Source organism: Eriocheir sinensis, chromosome 2, assembly GCF_024679095.1.
Source record: "Eriocheir sinensis breed Jianghai 21 chromosome 2, ASM2467909v1, whole genome shotgun sequence".
NCBI classification, from domain to species: Eukaryota; Metazoa; Arthropoda; class Malacostraca; order Decapoda; family Varunidae; genus Eriocheir; species Eriocheir sinensis.
In genome coordinates, this window is record NC_066510.1 from 15,606,046 (window position 1) to 15,629,920 (window position 23,875).

At 41.9% G+C, this 23,875-nt stretch overlaps 1 protein-coding gene across 4 annotated transcripts in view; it reads left to right on the forward strand.

The window, feature by feature from the left end:
• Positions 1-4,924: 4,924 nt before the first annotated feature.
• Positions 4,925-23,875, forward strand: part of LOC127000103 (uncharacterized) — a 44,229-nt gene continuing 25,278 nt past the window's right edge. For all 4 annotated transcript variants that reach the window (XM_050863524.1, XM_050863536.1, XM_050863529.1 and 1 more), the window contains exon 1: positions 4,925-5,333. The gene's annotated coding sequence lies outside the window, so the exon portion shown is untranslated. The remainder of the gene's footprint in view (positions 5,334-23,875) is intronic.

Here is a 23,875-nt window from a genome sequence, read left to right on the forward strand (position 1 = left end):
CCGCATGATAGGAACTTTACAGCAATAATACATCTCTGCATTACACTCGCCAGATTTTTTAAACGTCGTATTACCATTTATTGACAGACATGTGGCTATTTAATTCCATTTTGGGGATGGAGTTAACTAGAAGTGTTCGATTTTCACAGAGTTAAGTCAACATATTACAAACTCAGTCGTAAAAGGTTATAATATAAAAATTAAAAATATTAACCACTCCTTGAAAAATGAGCCAGAAAAGACAAATCAGCCATATTATTAATGAAGACTAATATGACATTTAAAAATAATGAGAGTTATGGAGTTTTACGTAGGGGGCACCACTGTCTCTCTGCTTGGAGTTAAAGATGGACCAATAATAGCACAGTGTTGCCCTCTAGTAGTTGCATTGAAACTCCCCCATCGAGCTGAGGCATGACTTTGAAAAACTGTCAAAATAAAGATGAAAAACCAATCTTTATTGTGACATTATTTCATTATTATTCAGCTTGGTTTTCCAGTACATTTTAACCAAGAACGAGTAATTTTCAAAACTGCGTGGCATAAACAGAAAAGATACCCTCCGCGATGAAGGACTGGATGCCTCACTTTGTACTGCTACCTGTGTGCTGCTGATGGTGATTAGGCACTCTCCTGGCCTTGACACTGTAGGGAGGGAATGTGTGGTCAGAGTGAGTGGTGGGCCAGAGCTGTATCTTGAAACTGATTTATTGGGGGTTGTTCATTTGGTTAGTTTGGTGTATTTGGAAGGCGCCAAGCAATCCTTTGATGTAGAGGACAGAACTTTTCCTTATGGTCCTCATGTCTGGAGTAAATGATTTAACTCCAGACAGAGGGATAGATAAGTGCAGTTCTTCCCTTCACCTAGAACCAAAGTCCGAGTGAGTGATTTAATACCAGAGGGACGGGTTAATAGTTTTGCACTTTACCTAGAACCAATACTGAAAGTCCCTCTCTATAAAATAACACTCAAAAATAATACCAAAATCCAAGTGATATACAGTATTAGGGAAGGTTTAAGTCCTCCATTACACCAAAGTTAATGGAATATTAATTTTGGGGAAGGTTTAATCAGCACCCTCCCTCTTCAACCCACCCCCTTACTCCATTTCAATACGGCCCTGGTGGTAGGAGTGATCGAGTACTAACTGTGTCTTGCTAGATAGATATGGTAAGGTATTAAGGTATTTATAATGACGTGATGAGACGCAGGTGTTATCACTATTTTACCTTTGCACCCTTTGGAAACTGGTATTGATGATGATGATGATGATGTTACTAAACAAGTCATATATTAATAATTTATACAGCAATGCTCTTGTATCTATAACCTGTTTGTTGGAAGGGAAGGAAAGAGGTAATTAAGTTGATTTGCAATTTAAGGAAGAATGACATGCATATTAAGGAATTATGGAGGTATTTCTGACTATATTTTCACTTTTTCTCATTCCCCTTTTTTATTCTTGCTCCTCTGTCACTGCTTTTTATTTATTTTTTATTATTTTTTTATTTTTTTGTGTCCATGTCTGCATATCCAGTGGTTTATATTAACTAACTTCTCTCATAGATCTCAATAATAATAATGATGAAAAAAAAGAGCAGGCTCTCATAATCCTGGGGGTTGGGATGGCATGTTCCTCCCTTCTCCCTTGTTTACCTGCAACAATAAACTATCAATCAATCAATCCTCCTAGAATTTCAACGTGTATAAACTATCAATGGAAAAGAAATTCAATATATAGCCACAAAGAGAATTAATAAGGAGAGGAAGGAAGGCAAGAAGCGAGATAATATAGCCTTGTTAATATGTGGTTTTGGCCAAGGTTAAGGAGTATGAATGCGTAAATAGTGTGTGTGTTGTATTAGGCGTGGACCCTCTCTCTCTCTCTCTCTCTCTCTCTCTCTCTCTGCGACAAGCCATAGTACTCAGTGACCGCGAGAGAGGGAGGGAGGGGAGATGGAGAGGCAGGTAGAGTTGAGGTGAGGTTTTTCTTCCTCTTCTTGTTCTCCTCACATAAGCTTGTGTTTTTAACTTCAACAGACAGACGATGTAGAGGGGAAGGGTATATAGCTTTGATCTGGCAGTATATATGAAATAGTTAGATAGATGGATATAGTTATTTTTACGTATTCTTGGTATTGCATGTTTAAATTTCTCTAGTTTTTTGGGGGAAATGGCAAAAAGAAAAGGTATTATCCATCATTGCGTATTATTATTATTATTATTATTATTATTATTATTATTATTATTATTATCATTATTATTAACGTTGGTTATCATGCAGTTAATTCTTATTCCTGCTCTGCGCTGCTTGTTATTCTCTATTCTCAACAGCGTAAAGCAACAAAAATGGCCTCTTATCTTTATTTAACCCGTTATCAGACTCTTACAAACATTAATCACTGGGAGGGAGGATGTGTTTAGAAATATGAATACAAGCGGGAAAGTTTGAGGGGCCAAGAGTGGTCATTGATCCACGTAGCAGAGGCGCGTAACTGCGTCACATCGCGCCAGTATAGACGTAACCTTTCACAAACTCCTCTCCCTTACTCCTCTCTCTCCCTCATCCTCCCTCACTGATATCAGGAGGAGTAAGAGGAGGAGGAGGATTGACTAATGTGGTTGATAGTAGCTACTACGACTAATTATATATACACTACTATATCTACTACTGCTACTACCGCTATTTCTAGTACAGCTGCTAGTACTAATACTTCTGGCTGCTGTGCGATCTTGCGTGGCTCGGTAATAACCACCTCCACTACTACTACTTCTTCGATCTACTACTACTATACTTACTACTACTACTACTACTACTACTACTACTACTACTACTACTACTTTAACTACTAGTACTACTACTACTGCTACTACCCGTTATCTTTATAGTGAATCGCTTGCTAAGCCTAACTAAACCTGACCGGCATATATTAGGCTACAGAAAAAAAAAATATGTATCAGATTAATACACTTTGTAATCTTGCCTTTCACATATAATATAGGCATTATGGAAGCCACACAATCATTACATAACAGCTGTTAATGCTAATATAACACCATGGATATGCATGAACTAGCTATAGCAAATATTTCATGAATCTTTAACTGAATCACTTATGGCTTTTTGTCTATATAGTTATATATGCCTTAATTTTCATCACCTAATATGGGGGTTGTTTTACATATATTTGGTATATCAAGAGTCTTTTCTTATATATTTAGACCATTATGAGTGTTAAAAACGTTATTTCTGCTGGTGGAACGTCTCTCCAAACGACTGACAAACGTTTTGGTAGAGGCTGATGCAATGTTTCATCACTATCAAACGTTTAGTTGATAGAAATACATAAGAAGATAACGTTCGGAGAATATAGACCATGTAAGATACTAATTTGAGAGGAAAGTGTCATTAATCTAGAGGTTCTCCATATACATATCTCACAAAGCTAAAAATACTGTGCACATGCATGGTTAGTGAGATAAAGGTAGAAATGACACAATGCTGACATATTTGTATATTGTAGGTAAGAATTGGTCGCTTAGATCACGAAAATAGAACGTAAAAGATCGTAAATAACTCCGTACGTGGATTGCTATATATAGATAATTAGACTTTATGGGACCGTAGAGTGTCACAGGTAAAGCATACCATAAATATAAGGGTCAGTAACTACTGTCAGAGGTAGAGAGCGTCATAAACACAAGGATCATTATAATCGCCCCCCCCCCCCCTCCCAGCGCCTGACCCCCTTAAAATTCCCTTTCCGCATATAGCTATATATAATCAGAAATAAACACTGACATATACATTGAAATAAAGAAAGAACTGCTGAGCTATTTTATCTGCTATTATCTCTATATGAGACTATTTGCAATGTCGTATATAAATATTTCGCTTCAAAAAATTAAAATCAAAATGATCCTGTATGAAAACGTTTAGTGGCGCGTCTGTTTCGGACATCACAACAGACTGTCATTTCCTGGATAGATGATTGTCTACTCTAGATTGAAAGAGAAAAGGTAGAGAAAGTATTGCATAGGCATGAGGAACCTTAACTAAGTGTGAAAAATTACGTTAGATACTATTTAAGGTATTTATAAAGGTAGTGGAAGGAAGGAAACAGACGCAGGTGGCAAGGCGCATGCGTGAAGGAAGGAAGTGAGAGAAAAACATAAGAGAACAATATTGAATCTTTATAGTGCATCAAAAATGAATGGGAAATACTACGTTATATTAGATTGAGGGTTGTTCTTAGGCTAGTGTAATAAAGGAAACAGACGCTGGGGTTGGATAAATACCGCCAATTTTAGTACCGGTGATACTGGCACTTAGACGGCAGTACCGGTACCCTTACTAAACAAGCTGCGACCTGCTCGGCGGCATATTCCCGATCTCCTCCTCATCTACTTAACCTAGCCTAACATAACCTGGCCTTTAGGTGTCACAAACCCGTATAGAATATATAGAGGGTATAAGGGAAATACGCGGCCTGGTGCGAGGACTTTACGGTACCGGTACTGAGACTTTTGGTGCCGATAGAGTGGTGCAAGGATATTAGGCAGTTATATTATAGTAAAGACATGCATGCATTGATATAATTTGTCTCCTTCTTCTTCAGTTGACCTGTATCGCTTTGTTGTATCGCTTCGTAGGTGTTCCTTCTCCTGGTCTTCGGTCTGCTTAATCATACAGTATTTGTCAGTGGCACTACATTATTTATCTTCCCTCACTACAATACACTATTGCACTATAATTTCCAGCTTGAATCACTTATTTTAAATCCTTTTCTTTGGACTTATTCAAGCATTTGTGCCCTTTTTTCCTATACTAGTACCATAAAGTAGGTACCGCTAGTATTGGTTCCGGTACCGGTATGCTAGACGCAGGGAGCAGGGCGCATGCGCGGAGGGCCGCCGTGGCCGTGCGCGAGGCCCCCGTGGCGGCGCTCCAAGATGGCCTCAGAGGCGGGCCGCTAGCACACCCCTCCGCGTAATCACCCTCGGAAACCCTCCAAAAATCAATGTTATCTCCCCGAAGTCTCCCTGCAGAGCCGCCACGCACGCCCCGACCCCTGCGACCGGCGGGAAGGGAGCCGCAGCAGCCTAGAAGCGTGTTTGGACTCCTTGTTTACATTGGTCCTGGTGATCCTTCTCCTCCTCGACGTGTGTTTGTCCTTCCTCGAGTGTGAGTGTGAGCGTTTGTGACCTCCTCCCGAGGGCGACATGTGAGGCTCCGGCAGGCCCTCGAGTCCTGCCACACGGGATTTACTCTCCTCGTCAGCGTCCCCTTCAGAGTCAGCCTCTCCAGCATCTTCAGCAAAGGGTTTTTAAGGTAAATTGACGTTTTCCTGTTTTTCCCGTTTGTTATTTCCCTGTTTTCTGTTTTCTACTCTTCATATGTTATCTATTAGTGTGTATTTGAAGGGGGGCGGGATCTTAAACAAGGGGATGTGAAGCAAACGGTTTTGAAGGTTTACGCTTGCATTATCGTTTATTATTTACCTGTTTTCTACTCCTGTTTTTGTCATTTGTTAGTGTGGTTTTGAAGGGGTGAGGGTTGAAGGGGGCGGGGGGTTGGTTTCAAGGGGGTGGGGGTGGGCGTTGTGTCTTGAATTTAAGTTTTCCTGTTTAATGCCTTTTATTTCCTTATTTCTACTCTTGTTTTGCTCCTTATTTCTACTCTTGTTTTGCTCCTTGTTATCGTCTTTCTAATGGGCAAAGGCTAAGGGGGGCCGGTTTTCAAGGGGGGCGAGTGTGGGCGTTGCGTCTTGAATTCTGGAAGGGGGCGGGAAAATAATTTGGATTTTTTTTCTAATTTCGTTCGTTTTTCACAAGTTTTGGCGTGGATTCGATCGTTCGTTAGTTCGTTTGTTGGTCTCGTTATCCGCTTCGTGCTATAACATCTGGAGAAGGAGAGTAAGAGGAGGAGAAGATGGAGAAGGAGGAAGAAAGTGGACGAGGAGGGAAGGAAGGAAGGAAGAAGTGGGAATATATATATATATAACAAGTTCTCCCTTTTTGTTCGGTTTCAAAACTGCGTCTTCCTTTCCTTCTTGCCTCCCTTTTTCTATTCACCTCTGTCACTTTTATAAGCTAATACTCCTCTTACCCCTTCGTGGTTTTTGAAATATGGTTACGGGCGGGAAGAAGGAAGAAGGGGGAGGGAGGAAGGAGAGGAGGGAACTGGGAAAGGGAGGAGAGGAGAGGAGTAGTGGAGGAGGAAGGAGAGTGGAGTTTGCCATTTTGTTGCCTGCCTCTTCCTCTCTCTCTACCTCCGTTCCTTCATTCTGTTCATTCCTGCAGTGTTGTGTTCGTTATATTCTTCGTTGATTTTACGTAAGGGAGGAATGGCAACGTGGCGGAAGGAAGGGGAAGGGGTGTTTTGATGTTAGTATGTGGCAGGGGATATACACGTATGCCATTTTGTTGTTCTGCCTTCCCTTCCATTATTTTTCGTTAGTAAGGGTTAGGAAAGGCGTATGGGTATTGGGCATGCCTTAAACTCAGTCATTGGGGTAAGGAAAGGGTTGATTTGATGTTATGGTGAGATGGATAAACACGTATGCCATTTTGTTGTTCTGCCTTCCATTATTTTTCATTAGTAAGGGTTAGGAAAGGCATATGGGTATTGGGCATGCCTTAAACTCAGTCATTGGGGGTAAGGAAAGGGTCGATTTGATGTTATGGTGAGATGGATAAACACGTATGCCATTTTGTTGTTCTGCCTTCTCTTCCATTATTTTTCGTTAGTAAGGGTTAGGAAAGGCATATGGGTATTGGGCATGCCTTAAACTCAGTCATTGGGGGTAAGGAAAGGGTCGATTTGATGTTATGGTGAGATGGATAAACACGTATGCCATTTTGTTGTTCTGCCTTCTCTTCCATTATTTTTCGTTAGTAAGGGTTAGGAAAGGCATATGGGTATTGGGCATGCCTTAAACTCAGTCATTGGGGGCAAGGAAAGTGTAGATGTGGTGGTGATATGGGGAAGGGGTAAACACATAGGCCATTTTGTTGTTCTGATGCCTTCCCTTCCATTATTTTTCTTTAGGAAGTGTTAGTTGAGGCATATGGGTATTGGGTATGCCTTAACTCAGTCATTGGGGGCAAGGAAAATGTAGATGTGGTGGTGTTATGGGGAAGGGGTAAACACATATGCCATTTTGTGGTGTTCTTGTGCCTTTCCTTCATATTGTTTGGTAAGGAAGGGTTGGGAAAGGGATATGGGTAGTGGGTTGGCATTAAACTCAATCATTGGGGTAAGGAGAGGTTATATTTGAGGTTGTTGTGGGGGGTAGAGAAACACATATGCCATTTTGTTCTTATGCCTTTCCTTCATATTGTTTGGTAAGGAAGGGTTCGGAAAGGGATATGGGTAGTGGGTTTAAACTCAATCATTGGGGTAAGGAGAGGTTATAATTGAGGTTGTTATGGGGGGTAGAGAAACACATATGCCATTTTGTTGTTTTTATGCCTTTCCTTCATATTGTTTGGTAAGGAAGGGTTGGGAAGGCATATGGGTTGTGGGTATACCTTAAACTCAGTCATTGAGGGTAAGGAAAGGCCCCCGAAAAGGTAGATGTGATGTTAATATGGTGAAGGGGTAAACACATGCCATTTTGCTGTGATCTCATGCCTGTACTTCATATTGTTTGGTAAGGGAGGGTTAGGAAAGTCACATGGGTATTGAGTATGCCGTAAACTCAGTCATTGGGGGTAAGGAAAGGGTTGATTTGATGTTAGTATAAGAGGAGTAAACACATTAGCGATTTTGTTGTTCTTATGCCTCCCCTTCCATATTGTTTGGTTAGGGACGGTTTGGATGGCAGAGGAAAGACATATGGGATAGGGTTTTGGGTTCACTGAGCATAAACAAAGCTCCATCACTGTTCTGTTCTTGTTTTTGTTTGCCTTTTATGTTTGTAGTAATGGTAGATGAAACAAATTGGTTGGCATATGGGTAGTTAGTGTAGCCAGTCTTTGCAGTCATTGAAATGGGTAGTGTGGTCCATGTCATTGTCACATCCACATGCTGCTTTTCTGAAGTTAATTATCCACTCATTCGGAATACTTGATTTTGACTTAATGTCCAGTAATTACCGGTGTTTATATTCACACACCTGCTTTCCGAGTTTTGTAAGTGGGGTAGACAACGTAGTCCAATATGTTGCCTTCTGCTGCCACTTCAGGAGTTTGTGGTGACATTATTTGTGTCGTAATATTAAACCTCTTCTTGATTCTTCCTCTGTTTCCCCAGCCTCCTGCCTCCTCTCTGATAACACACAATAGTGGAAGTGTTATCACTGCCACAACAGCCACCAGTGTCATTCTTACCCTCACCATGAAACGCAATCCTTATCAGCAATAAACCTCAGAAGCTTGATTAAAAACAGTACACCCACTGCCTCTAGGGTTCTTGTATTTGCTCATATGGCTTTGAAGATTTGAAACTTATCTATACAAGGGATATATAGGTTTGTGGATTATATTGTAGACCCTATGTCAGTATTTGTACCTTTATTTGTGAAGGAAGATGAGCCTCTCCCAGTCATATGTTTAGGATAAATAAAACTGTATTGGTCATCTCAAATCTCTCTCTCTCTCTCTACACACACACCCCTTGCATTTGTGCCAATTTTGTCATTCTCCTCTTCTCTATTCTGCATTTTTTCACATACCTTTCATGGCAAAAGTTAACAGGCATGCCTTTACGAATACACACACATGCACACAGTTATTTATATCCTCCACTCCTGTCAGTCTTTTCTTTCCTACATTGTGCATACTTATTAGTCATATTAACATTCTACTGTCCTTCTGTTGATAAATGACCCAACCCTGCTGCAGTTCTGTCTCACAGAAATAAAATTCCCTTTTGTCTTTTACCCTCCAAGTATAAAATAACACTTATGAACCTGAACCCTAGAGTGTGATTTTACCTCTGACATATTAAACACAATAATGCTTATAATTGGCAGTGGTGGGTGGGTTATGTTTAGCTCATAGCAGAACCAGATATAGGTTGGAGTCGTGTAAGCAGCGACTTGATAAGTAAACTCGCGTAATAAGCAAAATCATAAACATACTCATGATCTTATTATTTACATTACTGACAAAGCCTGGGAGTGAAGTAAATGTAGCTATGCGTGTGGGCAGTTATTGTTTTTCTGTCGAGCAGAGGTGAAAACTGTCGTAATGAAGATAGATGTACATACAGTTATGATAAAGTCGTGATGAGGCTTTTTTAATTAACTGACAATGCAGCAGAAAGAACTAGACATGAGTGAATATGTATGTAGTTAGCTCCCTCTTTATCTGCTGGGTATAGAAGAAAATTACTGAGATTATATGGATTTAAGGATCTTTGCTATGCACAGATTGTTTGCCTCTAGAAGTTACATCTTTTTCATAATAATCTGCTTGCTGTGGGCTGTCATAAGTGTTTCTTCAATATTGATAACATAAGGGGTTGTAAACTAAACTTAGGCAGTCGTATATGCATTCAAGGTATTCCTCCCAAGGGTTGTGAAGAAAATGGCATGAATGTTAAGTGTGGCTGTTTGGCAATAAAAAGGTGTCACATTTTATTCTGGAGGGAGTGTCAGGAGCTGCTGTGCTTGTTGTTTATGGCTGCAAGTGGGTACAGCCTTACCAGATCATCTTAAGCAGCACACCTCTAGTTTCTAACGTATATTTTGTGGAGAAAAAAGCATCAGTAATTAACGATCTAAACAATAACGCTGAATGAATATCGTTATCTGTGAGGTAGCGACAGTTTTGGGACAGAAATCGGCAAATGCAATACGCAAAGAAAGACATTCTGGTAACGTTGAGTGGGTAGGATAGGGACTTCACTCATTGCATGGGGGATGACAGTCTCTCTTTCTCTCTGTCTCGGTGTGTGTGTGTGTGTGTGTGTGTGTTCTTTATTCATCTTTACATTCAGGTAGTATCTTTAATGAATGCTCACCTACTTGCCTGTGTGTGCACGAGATGGAATTACTGTGAAGGCAGTGTGAACTAGTTTGTATGCTTACATGGCCTTGTGTGAGGGAAATGATAACTTTTAATAAGAGACGCTCCCGTGTTTTGGAATTACATAGCCGTGTCAGTTGGGCTGCAGGTGTTAGGCTGTGAATAGGGCTTACAGGAGACACAGCTGGTGATGACAGTTGTGATGGTGATGTAGGTAATGGTGGTGGTGGTGGTGGGCAGGGGTAACATCCAAGAAAAGTACTCTATTGGTAATTGCTGTACATGCCCAACCAACCAGCAAGTTCTGGGGTGTCACCTGGCAGAGGTGCATTGGCAAGAATTCCGCCATTACTCAGCCTGCAAAAATAGACTCGATACCGCCAAGCTTTACTGATCCCTGCCACCAGTACATCAATACCTGCCACAGCAATGCAAATATTCCGTTCTTATTAGTTAATCAGGTCTGTGTATATTGTGTGTTTGTGTGTGTTTGTGTGAAGAAAATACTGAGCTATTAATGTATATAGTTGAGGTAGGTCAGGATAGATTTTCAGTTTGTGTCTATGTCTGTGAGAAGAAAATATTAGGCTAATAATATAGTTGAGGTAGGTCAGGATAGATTTCCAGTGTGTGTGTTAAGAAAATACTTAGCCATTAGTCTTTTCCCGGTGCTAATAAAATAGTTGAGGTAGTCAAGGTAGATTTCCGGGGTGTATTTAAATAGAAAAACTCAATGAATTTCCCATGTCAATAATGGTAGTTGAGGGTGGAGTAGATAGAGGTAGACTTCCATTGTGTGTGTGTAAAGAAAATACTAAACAATGACTTTCTCTGTGTTAATGATAATAAATGAGGGTTGAATAGGAAGAGATAGACTAAAGAACACGTGACAAAATACCGCAAAGTGATATATAGATCCCAGGCCTGAATATAAAGGCCACAAAAGGTCATACAGGACGGAGACTCGCCATTAGTTTAACAAGACCCACATATGCACGCACGTAACAGAGACTTCCAAACCGATCGGAGAGACAAAGGGACATTAATATTTCACCGATTCATGTAGTATTAGCTATTTGTGGAGGGTTTCAGTTTGTTTTGGCCCTGTGTTGCCATGGATATCAGTGCACTAATTTATTTATGGCCTGTCACCCTGGTCATTGGCTTCTTGTTAATACTAAAGAAGGATGTAGCTTAGAATGTATCACCTTATAAAGAAGGGGTGTGTTAAGTGGTTGCCTTGATGCACCATTAGTCACTGTTACTCCCTCCTTCTTCCACCTCTGTTATTATGGGAAGTATGAGTGGAAGGGAATATTGATGTATGGTGGTGGTGGTGGTGGTGATTTTTTTTCTTTTTTTCCTTGCTACACGTGTTCTGTCGGAGAGAATAGATGAGGTCGTAGAACCCTTGCCTGGACGAGTGATATGTGTGTGTGGGTGTGGGTGTTTTTTCTTCCTAGTTTTAATTCATGGGTGTTGTACATTCTCGTGTGTTCTTGTCTATTTACGGCTGGGGCTTGTCTATCCGTGAGCTTATTTTCCTCGCAGCGACACGTTTTTGCTCCAATCAGTGAAGTGCATTTGCCATAGTTTTTTCACTCCATCTTCCACAGTTCATGCCTCGGTGATTGACTCTTGCATATCTTTCACAGTGCTGATTGGGCACCATTCATTGCTGCATCAGTCTATTTGCCAGAGTGCGTGTGTTCCCCATTCACTGCTCACTGCTTCACAAGCCTGGTTATCACACTGCTTGTCTGTCCCAATCATCAGTGCTCTCCCTGCTGACTGCCAAAATATTCCCATGCATAGGAGTGTAAGCAGGCAACTCCCATGTTTATATTTTGTCAAGAGAAAATGATTTGTCAGAGGAAGAGGAGAACATAATGAATGCTCTGGTCTCTTTAGCTTAGGAGTGTCTTAAGCATGTCACATTCCACAACAAATTTGAAGGAATATGTAGGTTTAATATTTTTAAGCTTTGACTTATCCTCATATCTTTTGTTTTTTGGACTTTTTATGTATTAGATTTGATGCCAGAAGGGAATGTTTACATGCTTCTTCTTGTTCAGGGGAGGAGGACTAAAGAACGAGTGCTTGCGTTTGTTTGCTTCTGAGTCTGCACCCCATCACCTCTCACCTTATGTATAGTGCTTCAGGCAGGATAGGAATAGCTAAATGCCTCGTGTCAGGGGAGAATTATGCAACAGATGTTGGAGTGTGTTTTTTCCTGTTAGTGTGTGCAGGATGCCATAATCTGTCATTTAGCCAAGAGAGGAATGATTAGTATTTCCCTTTTCTTGTCAAGGGAGAGAAACTACTTCATCCGAAACTGACTTCTGGCCAGTTATTTTTTTCTCTTCCATAGGAGCAGTGTTTAGCAGGCTCTTGTTTTTCTTTTTGCCCTGGAGCTGCTTCCTTTACTGTAAAAAAAAAAGGAAAATCTACACTGTGATCAGGCTTAGTTTCACACTCTACAAAGAAAGATAAACAACAGTAGAAAGGTTGGGGTATTAATAAACCTCTGACTCACTGTACCCTTGGCCCTCCCAGCAAAGACAGGAAGTCTACCTTCTTACGGCACCTTTTAGACAGGAGCGTGAAGTGCCAACAGTGGCCCCAATCTCCACGTCACCCCACACAGCTAGCCAAGTCTCTCGCCACTGGGAACAAAACATGGGGACTCTTTGACACCCCTAGGAGCTTCTTTGGAGACTAAGGGCCATATTCTGAAACATTTCGGCAACAAACATATGACTTGGCATTCACAGGGTTTGTGGGCATTTCCATGGGTAGTTTCTAATCCTGGTGGTAGTTTGACCCTTCTTCTGTATCATGAACCTAAAGCACATATATTTGACAAGGCATTTGCAGGGGTTGTGGGCATTTCCATGGGTGGTTTTATGATCCTGGTGGTAGTTTGACCCTTCTTCTGTATCATGAACCTAAAGCACATATATTTGACAAGGCATTTGCAGGGGTTGTGGGCATTTCCATGGGTGGTTTTATGATTCTGGTGGTAGTTTGACCCTTCTGTATCATGAACCTAAAGCACATATTTGACAAAGGCATTTTGGGGGTTGTGGGCATTTCCATGGGTGGTTTTATGATCCTGGTGGTAGTTTGACCCTTCTGTATCATGAACCTAAAGCACATATATTTGACAAGGCACTTGCAGGGGTTGTGGGCATTTCCATGGGTGGTTTTATGACCCTAGTGGTAGTTTGACCCTCTGTATCATGAACCTAAAGAAACACTCATGAGAACCAGATTGATCTCCTTTTCGGGCTTTGAAATTTGTTGATGTGAGAGGCAGAAGCGTCTGAGAATACTGACCTGAAACGCACGAGTGGAAGATTTGGCATGAGTTCAGAGAGAGGGACGGGAAGGGTGGAGGCAGCAAATGTGTGCGTGTGTTTTCCTGTTAACACACCATTGTTTTACGTGCATTACCAGGCTTGCTAAATCCCTTGCCTGTTGAGCTCCATCCATAGTCAGGACAATTAAGACTGATCAGACAGCCTTGCCATCATCCTCTGTTTACTCTGTTCACTCATTTATTCTTAGTTTTATTCCCTTACTTTCTCCCCACCCACATTATACACACACACACACACACACACACACACCACACCACACCACAACACACACAGTTTCACACACATGTTTGGATTCCACCATTAGTTGATATAATTGAGGTTGATACACCTTTCCTTAGGCATGTGTTTTTCAGCTCCCAGCCACCATGAACATTTCCTATCTCACTTAATTTCCTTACTGTTTGTTTTACCTTCGATAAACTGTAAACAGGAGGCTCTGAATGAATGGATGGAGGGATGGTGTTGACTTGCCTTGTCATATTGTTTACCTTCTGTTTGCCTACCAGTACCTGATTCTTGCTTCCTTATCTGGTATCAGTTATCTCCGTTCTTGCCTCCTTATCTGGTGTGTCTGGTATCAGTGGTTTTGGTATCTCAGCAGTGGCAGTGGGATGTTTGTTTATGCATCTGGGTTTGTTTCTGGTTTGTGCTGTTCATTTTTGTGCTGTAAAGTGAAGGAGTTCTTGCCTTGTAAAGTTATAATTGAGTACTGGGATTGAGGTTTTGGTAGATCAGGAGCGTAGACTGAAGTGGCATTTCTTTATGCATTTTTGTGGTTTTGGTTGGGTTAAACAAAGAATTCTTGACTTGTGATGGAGTCCTGGGATTGAGGTTGTGGTAGATGAGCAGGGAACATAGACTTAGCCCGTCCGCTGTGCTTGGCATGTGTTTGTCTTTCACTGGTAGCCTGGTAACATGTACTCCCAGGTCTTTCTCTGCCTCTGTGGTAGATAGAGGAGTGTTTCCCATGTGGTATTGGTATGCTGGATATCCCTTCCCAAGGTGCAGGACTTAACATATTTCTTCATTGAACTGTCACAGCCACTTTTTGTTCCATTCCTGTAGCTTGGTGACGCCTTCTTGTATGAAATCCACAGCCAAGGGGTTAAATGGTGTTTGTTTATGCATTGTAGTGATTTCGGTTAATAATTTTTGTGTCTGGCTATCATAGCTCATTCATGTGCCGAGAAAAAGTTTTAATGTCACATGAAAATTGTGTGGTGCTTGCTTTCAAACTTTTTTTTTTTTTTTTTTATACTTTCCACGGCATCTGGCTTTCATTTATTCATCCGCACACCGAGAAACAGCACTGACCTTTGATAAGTGCTTTGTTTTTTTATGTCAGCTTCTCGACTTGCGTGCTCTGAATAATTGAAAACAAGCAAAGGTTTGTGCCATTAAAAGTTTGCAGACTTACTTAAATCACCACCAGGAGCTTCTTATGTTTGTGCATCGTAAGGCTCTGGACAAAGCAACTGATCGCAATATAAATAATTAAGTGGGATAACGTTATTGATTGCGTGAGGTGGCATAGAGTCTGTTTTGCTAGTCCGTCTATATCATTCCAATTTGTAGTGTTTTTAATGGCCAGTCAGTGAGGGTGAAGGTGGTAATGATCCTGATGTAGTGAGTCTGTGCATGTACCCGAATGCCTCAATGGAAATATTTAGACCCATTTTCAAGAACATTTTGACGCCCAAGCTGCAAATCTGATCAGGCTCGTTGGTGTGAGTGTTCTCTATCTCCTTTACTAGCAGTCTCTTCCTCTGTTTTTCTAGCTGTCTCCCTTCCTCTCTTTTACTAGCTGTCTATCTTCCTCTTTTACTAGCTGTTTATCTTCCTCTCTTTTACTAGCTGTCTATCTTCCTCTTTTACTAGCTGTTTATCTTCCTCTCTTTTACTAGCTGTCTGTCTTCCTCTTTTTTTACTAGCTGTTTGTCTTCCTCTTTTTTTACTAGCTGTCTCGCCCTCCCTCAGTCTCCTCAACGGTTGTGATCGCCGCCGCCATAGCATCTAATCCGCTATGAGAGTTGTTTTCAGGCTGACCTTTCCCTCCTTTGGTCCCCCTCCTCCTCGTCTTTCCTTGTCTGACTGTCTGGTGGAGTCGGGGCTGTTACCTTCTTCATTATGGATGGTGATGATCATGATGGTGGTGGTGCTGATGCTGTGTGGGTAGATGCAAGCAGCTCTTTGTTTTTGTGTTTGTTTATTTTTTTATTATTGAAGGAGAGGCTGACGAAGGGTTCAACAAAGATATAGAGAAACGCGCTGCTGTGACGAAATAGAACAGGGGAAGTGAGGTATAAATAATTGCAGTACGTACCTGATTTGATTCCATTGGTGTCTTGATAATCCTCTCTTGAAGGTGTTAACATCATAGGAAGGAGGAGATGCAGTTGTGTGTGTGTGTGTGTGTGTGTGTGTGTGTGCGCTTTAGAGGTGGGGTCCCGTTTGTTGAGGTTTATTTTTGTCGGCATTGATTACCTTCATCGTGGTGGTGGTCGTGACAGTGGCGATGATGGTAGTGGTGGTGACAGTGTTGATGATGGTTGTAGTGGTGGCAGTGGTGATGGTGGCAATGATGGTAGTGGTGGTGGTCATGGTGGTGGTGGATATTATCAAGTCCAAGCAGGTTATCACGGCAGGAAGGAAATGAGCGACACAACACTCACTTCAGGCACATGTTGGTATTCTCATTGTGTGCCCCACTCGTGTCGTGGTCCGCTAGTTATTATTAGTATTGTTGTTCTTCCTCATATGTACCTGCTCACACACACACACACACACACACACCATAGTAAAAGGCTAATGTACACTGTTACCATTTCTTTTTATATTTAGGTTTAGTTTGCATTCATTGTCTTTGTTAACTTTTGATTTTTGCTTATTCTTCAGCACAAGACTAAATTGCAGTTGATTTTACCTCTGATCTCTTTTCTCCTCCTCCTCCTTCCCCTCCCCCTCCTGTTCTCCCTCATTTTCTTTTTCTTGTGTTTCCCCCATCTCTCGTTCCTGCTTCTCATTTCACTGCTTACCCCTCCCCCTCCTTATTCCCATTCTCCTCCTCATCCTTCTCCCTCCACCACCTCCTCTTGCAATGCCACCTTCACATTCTCCACTTTTTATGCCCATTTCCTGTTTGTGGCATTAATAAAAGAAAAAAAGGCATCATTTAGTCATTCAAGCAGCTCACAGGAAGTGCTGCAATCTAATAATAACAACACTAATTCGACTGTAATTACCACCACGGGGATGCTAATGATAGAGCACTGAGACATGCACTCACAAAAAAGAGAGATGCCAGGATGAACGGAAAGTGGTTGTTTTTAAGCTTTATATGCATAATCGCTTTTCTGTCTGTCTCCTCGTGTTATTATTAGTGTTTGCTTATTATTATTTTTTTTTTATCGAAGAGTTGCTCCAAAATGTACATGTCCGACCAAAAGTATGGACATCAGTGTGAAGGGATTTTTTGGGCTGTATTTAATCGATCGCTTCTCTGTTTAGCTTCTGCGTTTTTCATTCTCTTGTGTCTCCCTGAGTTCCATATATATCAGTCCAGGCCTCTTCAAGTACTTGCACACCACCCTGCCTCTGGTTCCTTAGGGCCTCCCAGCGCTTCAAACTTCATCCAGTATTCAGTGTGTGCGTCTACATCACCTCTAGATCAATAGCTTGTCAATGTTTTAGTACGTCTGCTGCTGCCTTTACTATCCGATGTATTTTCAGTTTGTTTTCATTTCAGTCTGCCCTTTGTAACCCATTGTCTTTTCATCATCATAGTCTGCCCTTTACATAACTTTCTCATCTCAGTTTGGTCTCTAACCCATTCTCTCTTTTCACAATCTCAGCCAGTTCTTTATATAACTTCTCTCATCTCAGTCTTCCTTTTCTGGCTCCTTTTATCTCTTTTCATAATCTTGCAATCTAAAGTATATATGTTAAAGATATGATTTGTCAGTCTCACCTTGGAATTCCACTGGTCATTTTATTATCTACCTCAGTCTTGGTCTTTTATTGCTATCTTCTCGCTCTCTTGACAATCTTCTGCTGGTTTAAAGGTTTTGATATGTCTCACCACCACTGTGATATGATACTCCTTGTACTTCTTATACCTCAACCTTTTGCTCTTCTCCTCCTCCTCCTCGCTTTCCCTGTCCTCACCATCTTAAGAAGCGTCTGCTGTGAGAACATAAGGAGTCTGCAAGAAGCCAGTCAGCCTACACATGGCAGCTCCTATAAACTTTGTCTCTACCCATCCTCTCTCTCTCTCCCTCCCTCTCTTGCTCCCCACCCCGTTCCCTCCCTTGCTCCAGTCCAAACCCCTTTCCTCTCCTCCTCCTCTTGCTCTTCTCTCCTCCTTGCAGCCCTGTAAGGAACAAAGCAACTCTGCCTTACCCTCCCTCCTCTCCTTCTCCTCCTCCTCCTCCTTCTCCTTCTCCTTCTCCTCCTTCTCCTCCTTCCTCCACCCCCCCAGGCACACATCACATTTTCTTTTATCTTTTTATTTATTTATTTTTACTACCGACTCTTGCACAAATTTATTATGATGTTTGAATTCTTGCATATATGTGTGTTTGTATGTGTGTATGCATGTGTGTAAAGAGTTTGGTTGTATATAAGGGAGGGGGTATATATTATGGAGAGAGAGAGAGAGAGAGAGAGAGAGAGAGAGAGAGAGAGAGAGAGAGAGAGAGAGAGAGAGAGAGAGAGAGAGAGAGAGAGAGAGAGTTGCAATAGGAGACATAATTTTAGCCAGTTGAAAGTTTTGGGTAATGGTGTTCTTTTAAGGTGATTTGGGTGGGTGGGTCTTAGTGATGAAACCAAGAGAAATTCCTTTTTTTTTATTTTCTTATTTATAGTTTTTTCCCAGAGTTCTCATTTCCTTCCCTTGTCTCCCATTGTTACTTCATTATCCGTGGCATTCATATTAACAACCGCAGGATTAGAAATTTCGCTCTCTTGGTCCCCCCCCCTCTCTCCCCCTCACTTTTTTTTCCTTGTGTTCATCTATTATCTTTCGAGTGTGTGTGTGTGTGTGTGTGTGTGTGTGTGTGTGTGTGTTAGTCAACCTCAACAGAACGCATATGTATTGTAACTCCACCTGTCATGCTTTAAATATCACTAAATCAATTGCGAACTCCGTTACTATCAAACGTACGTCATCGTCTATGTATGCCGGTATGTATGTATGTGTTGTGTATGTTATAGCTCTGTGTGTGTGTGTTGGTGTGTGTGTGTGTGTGTGTATATATATATGCGACTCTCCTTCCTCTAATTCATTGTTCTTCACTTCTTTTTTTTCTCTGCGGTGACCTTGGAGGCCAATACACAATGGGGAATTTTATATGTCTGGGGGTTGCACAATATCACATGAGTTGGAAAGTGGGGAAAGGGAGGGAAGGAACACTCCTGTCTTTGTGTTGCAGCATGAGGAGGAGGAGGAGGAGGAGAAAGATCAGGAGGGAGGAGCTGATATGGCTGTGTGATTGTGCTGTGGCTGTGGTGTAGTGTATGAGAATTGTAATGCTGTGTGGAGTGTTGAAAAAATAAAGGAAGAGGAGGAAGGAAGGAATAAAGTGGCTGTGTGACTGTACTATGATATGGCTGTGTTGCGTTCTGTAGTGTAGGAGAATTGTAATGTGGTGTGGCGTTATAAAAATAAGCAATAGGAGGAAGAGGACAACTAAGGAAGTGGTGGTGGTGTGTGGCTGTGGTGGAGTGCGGGAGAATCGTCATGCAGTGTGGAGGATAGTAATAGAGGAGGAGGAGGAGTAAGAGGGGTGTGACTTACGCTGTAGTGTGGCAGGATTCTTGCTGTGGTGGGAGACTGGCTGGTTATAGTGATGTTTTTTTTTCTTTTTAGTTTTTTGTTTTATGTTTTGTTTTTGTCGTGTGGCTCATTTATATGCAGTAGTGTGACAGGGCTCATGCTGTGTGGCTGGGTCTGAAGTGATGTGGCTGGTTTTGTTTTTACTAGTGTGGCAGAACTTTTATGCTGTGGTGGAGGCTGTGAATGGTGTGGCAAAACTGTTACATGCTGTGGTGGAGGCTGTGTTGTTTTTATTATAGTGTGGCAGAACTTATGCTATGGTGGGAGCTGTGAGGTGGCATGTGTTTTTTTGTGTTGGACTGGGGAGTGACATATCTCTGTTGTTGTGTTGCAGCGTGGAGTGATGTATGGCTCTGCTGCTCTTTTGTTTTGTCACTGTGGGTCAGTCAGTCTGTCGCTTGCATTGTGTTCTGTTCTGGCTGTCTGTGTGTGTGTGTTGGTGGGGGATACTGAGTTATGTTGTGTGTGTGTGAGTGATGCTAGAGTTGCCTTGTGTTAGCTTACCTGTTTGTTGTGCTTTGGTGGGGATAGGTAAGTAGGTAGGTAGGGCAGTCTTTTATTTTTGATTGCTTTGGGCTAGGTGATATTAAGTTAGGTTCAGCTTTTATTTGATCTGTTGAAGTTTTTTTATGTTGCTGTAGTAGTATGTTTGTTTTTGTACCATGAGCTAATAGATCACTTCTGTTTTGATTGTGTTGGGGTTGGTTAGGTTAGGTTAGGTTCTGATGATAGGCAGTGTAGTGTGTTTTGTGATGTTGCAGCTTTATTGTGTGTGGTAACAGTGGGGTGATGGTAGGTTAGGTAGGGAGGTAGGGCTGTTTCCTCTGTATTGATCATGGAGTTGTATGGATAAATATGGTAGTAAGTGCAGAAGTGGTTTGGGTATTCTTGTGGTGGTGAGCAAAAGGGTGGAAATAGATGTAGGGAGGGAGGAACACACAAGTTAATTTTTTTTCTTTTTTTTTGGTATGTTGCTGCAAATAGATGAGCTGGTGGAGGAATGGTGATTTTATGGGAAGAGGGGGAGAGAGAATGGTCGCCCAGTTTGGTTGGGTGATTTAGCAAGGGGGAAACTTTGTGAAGAGGAGGGCGTGAATTATTAGAGGTAGAGGCATGTGTGTTTCACTGGTATGGGAGGGGGAAGAGTTGGTTTGTTCAGTAAGGTACAATGTAGGGGTGGGTGAAACTAAAGTAAGAGGAGGGTTTATATATTTTTTTGACTCTTTGTGGTAGTGGTGTGTATGTTACAGTGGTAAGGGAAGGGAGAAGGGCTGTGTTGTTCAATAAGGTATGGTGATAATGTAAGGGAAACTAAAGGAAGAAGAGGGATTAGATCTCCTCTTAACCTCTTTGTATTGCTTCATAGGTCCTCCTTTGCTCATTCCCATCCTGCTTATTCACACACTGCCTTTCAGTTGTGTTTACTTATCTTTTCCCAATAGAATGCACTTTAGCACTATACTTTTCATGATAAAGGGAAGGGAAGGGAGTAAGGAGTAAATGGAAGGGAGGAGGTGCTGTTGTGAGGGAAAACTTAGGTAAAGGAGGGAGCAAATAGTGGAAGGGGAATGTTCCAGTGATGGTGTGAGTGGGAGGAGGGAATGCAGTCCCCCATATATAGGAGTGGTAGTATGTTAGTGGAGGTGTGGGAGATGGAAGAAGGAGGGGGAAGGGGAGCAAGACCTACCCAGGGTGTGATTAGGGGGGCAGAAAAAAAAATCAATTGTTGTAAAAGTTAATGAAGTCCTCATATACTGGTGTTTAGTTTGAAGAAAAAGTGTAGTGAGACTTGCTCTGTCATTTAGCAGCGACATGACCTACAACTACAGCGACACGAATGAGAGTAATGCTTCTTTGACATCTGACATGACAAAACACTGCTCTATTTACCTATGCTAGGCAGAAGGGATGGAGTAAGGTTTGTGATTCTATTTGTAGCTGATAACACATGGGCAACCTAAGTAACAGTGCTAAACCAGGAATTCTAGGTGTCAGGGCTGGGAGGAAACCAGGTCGATAAACTTAGACTATATAAGATTTTTTGTTGAGCATAAGGAAAGGAGTGAGGTCAGTGATTCTATTTGTAGCTCATAACAGATGGACAGCCAGAGTAACAGAGCCAACCCAGGAATTTAGAAGATTTCTTGTTGAGTGCAAGGAAAGGAATGAGGTTAGTAATTCTATTTGTAGCTCATAACAGATGGACAGCCAGAGTAACAGAGCCAACCCAGGAATTGTAGCTGTCAGGGCCTAGAGAGAACCAGGGGGACAGACTCAATCATTTACATATCTTTGGTTGAAGGGAAGGATAGGTGAGGTTAGGTTTTCTTCACCTTTCTTGTCTTCCATCCTACCTGCTTTCTTTCATTTTTTCTTCCTAACTCATGTTTTTTAATCTTTTCTCCACCTTTCTTCCTTCCCAATGTTATTCCTTTTTCTGTTCTTCCTTGCTAATATTCTTTCCTCATTTCTTCACCTTCCTACCTGCTTGCTTCCTCCCTTGCTTGTCTGCCTCCTTCCTCTCGGGTCACGCTCAGGCCAATGACCTTGTATTGACCTGAGCTGGCTGGCTGGCGTGAGAGTGAAAGGAGGAGGAGGATGGGAACTAGTTTTAATGCGATACGGCGAGGCTTGCAAAATGACCCGGGAAATGTTGGGAGATTCTTTCATGGGAGAGAAAATGTGTGACCTCCTTTTGGGAGAGAGAGAGAGAGAGAGAGAGAGAGAGAGAGAGAGAGAGAGAGAGAGAGAGAGAGAGAGAGAGAGAGAGATCAAAGGAAGGTGAATAACGTTTTGCAGTACTTTTTAACGTAAATGCAAAAGTATAAATGAAACAAGAAAAACAAAAGAGCAACATTTATTCTTTGTTTTATTTTCATGTTTGTATTTATTTATTGACCTCATTGTGTATATATATTTGTTTGTTTATATTTTCTTTATTGCACTACAAAGGGAAAATCATATAATAATTTTTGTGTTATTTTCATACTCGTGTTATTTATTTCCTTCATTAGTTGTGTTTATTTGTTTGTTTATATATTTTCCTCGGTCAGCCTTTATCGTGATTTAAACCACACGAACTTTTAATTAAGCAAGAACCTTCGTTATCTCAAGGTCCATTGTACGCAGGATTAGCAAGTCAAGTTGATGCTTACTACATATAATTATAACGTCTTTTTTTCCTATTTTTTTCTTTCTCAGTGGTTAGTTAGTCAGTGGCAATGCAGTGGTTGTGGTGTGGTGGTGGTGGTGATGGGAGTTGTGATAACGTGTGTGTGTGTGTGTGTGTGTGTGTGTGTGTGTGTGTGTGTGTGTGATGGATGTTACGTTGATGCATGTATCGTTTGTTTTGGTGATGTGGTGGTGATGGTGGTGTATGTTTGTTTGTGTGTATGGATTATGTATGACACTGCTTTACATTGCGTTTTTTTTATGTATGCAAAGGTAGTAATTATGTCCCCGTGTGTGTGTGTGTGTGTGTGTGTTTAGGGGAGAGGGCGCTCGCTGCGTTGCATTATGTCGAGAGAGAGAGAGAGAGAGAGTGAGAGTGAGTTTGGTTCAAGGGGGGGGAGGTTGGGGGGTGACGGACGGTAGATATTCACGTGTAGGGGAAGAGAAAAAGAGGAGGAGGAAGAGGAAGAGGAGGAGTGACTTACTGCCTCTCATTATACGGTTTGTTTAGCTTCCCAGGTGGTGACGGTGACAATAACCCCCCCCCCCCCTCTCTCTCTCTCTCAAGTAACAAACTATTGATTGTGGCGCTGCACCTGTGTGTGTGTGTGTGTGTGTGTGTGTGTGGAGGGGTGCTGGTTGGCATGCTGCCCGCTACCACACTACCACCATCATCACCACTAACACCTCCGTCAGTCTGTTCAGCCTCTTACTCCTTGACTGAGACTGACTGGCACGCTCTAACTCATTATTATTATTATTATTATTATTATCGCCCCTCCTTACGTTAATATGCAGCATTTCCTCGTTTGATGTTAATTTAAACTGCGGTCTTGGGTAGTTAGGGTTTATAAATGTGTGTGTGTGTGTGTGTGTGCTGGAGGAAGGAGAGAAAATCGCGGCTTTACATTTTTTTTTTCTTCGGTCTCCCACTCAAAGGTCTCCCTCCCTCTTTTCTCCTTCCCTTCCTCCCGTCCGTGTTCGAGTTTGTCTGTCTGTATGTGTGTATCAGGACGGCCCAAGGTCATCCAGCTGCTCGGCCTGCTCACACACACACATACACACGCAAGGCATGCATCCTGTCTAGGCGTTAAAGGAAGGAGAAGGATGGAGATTAACTTCGTCGAGGCAGGTCACAGAGTACGTCAGAGTACTGTCACCCCTGCCAGTCCCACTTCCTCCTCCCATACCTGCAACCCATACTCTCTCTCTCTCTCTCTCTCTCTCTCTCTCTCTCTCTGTTGGAGACTGACCATTCTATCAGACAGACCGCCATCCTCACCACCTCTTCCCAGTCTCTCTCTCTCTCTCTCTCTCTCTCTCTCTCTGTTACCGTCTCTTTCCTGTCTGTCGCTTTGCTCGCCTTCCTGCGTCATCTAGTTCTTCACTTCTATCCCTCGACCCTCTCTGTCCTTCATCTGCCTATCAGTCATGCTTGTCAAACTCTTCTGTCTCTTAGTCGCTTCTGCCTGCCTGTCTCACTTTTCCCTACGTGATATCCCTAGCTCGCTC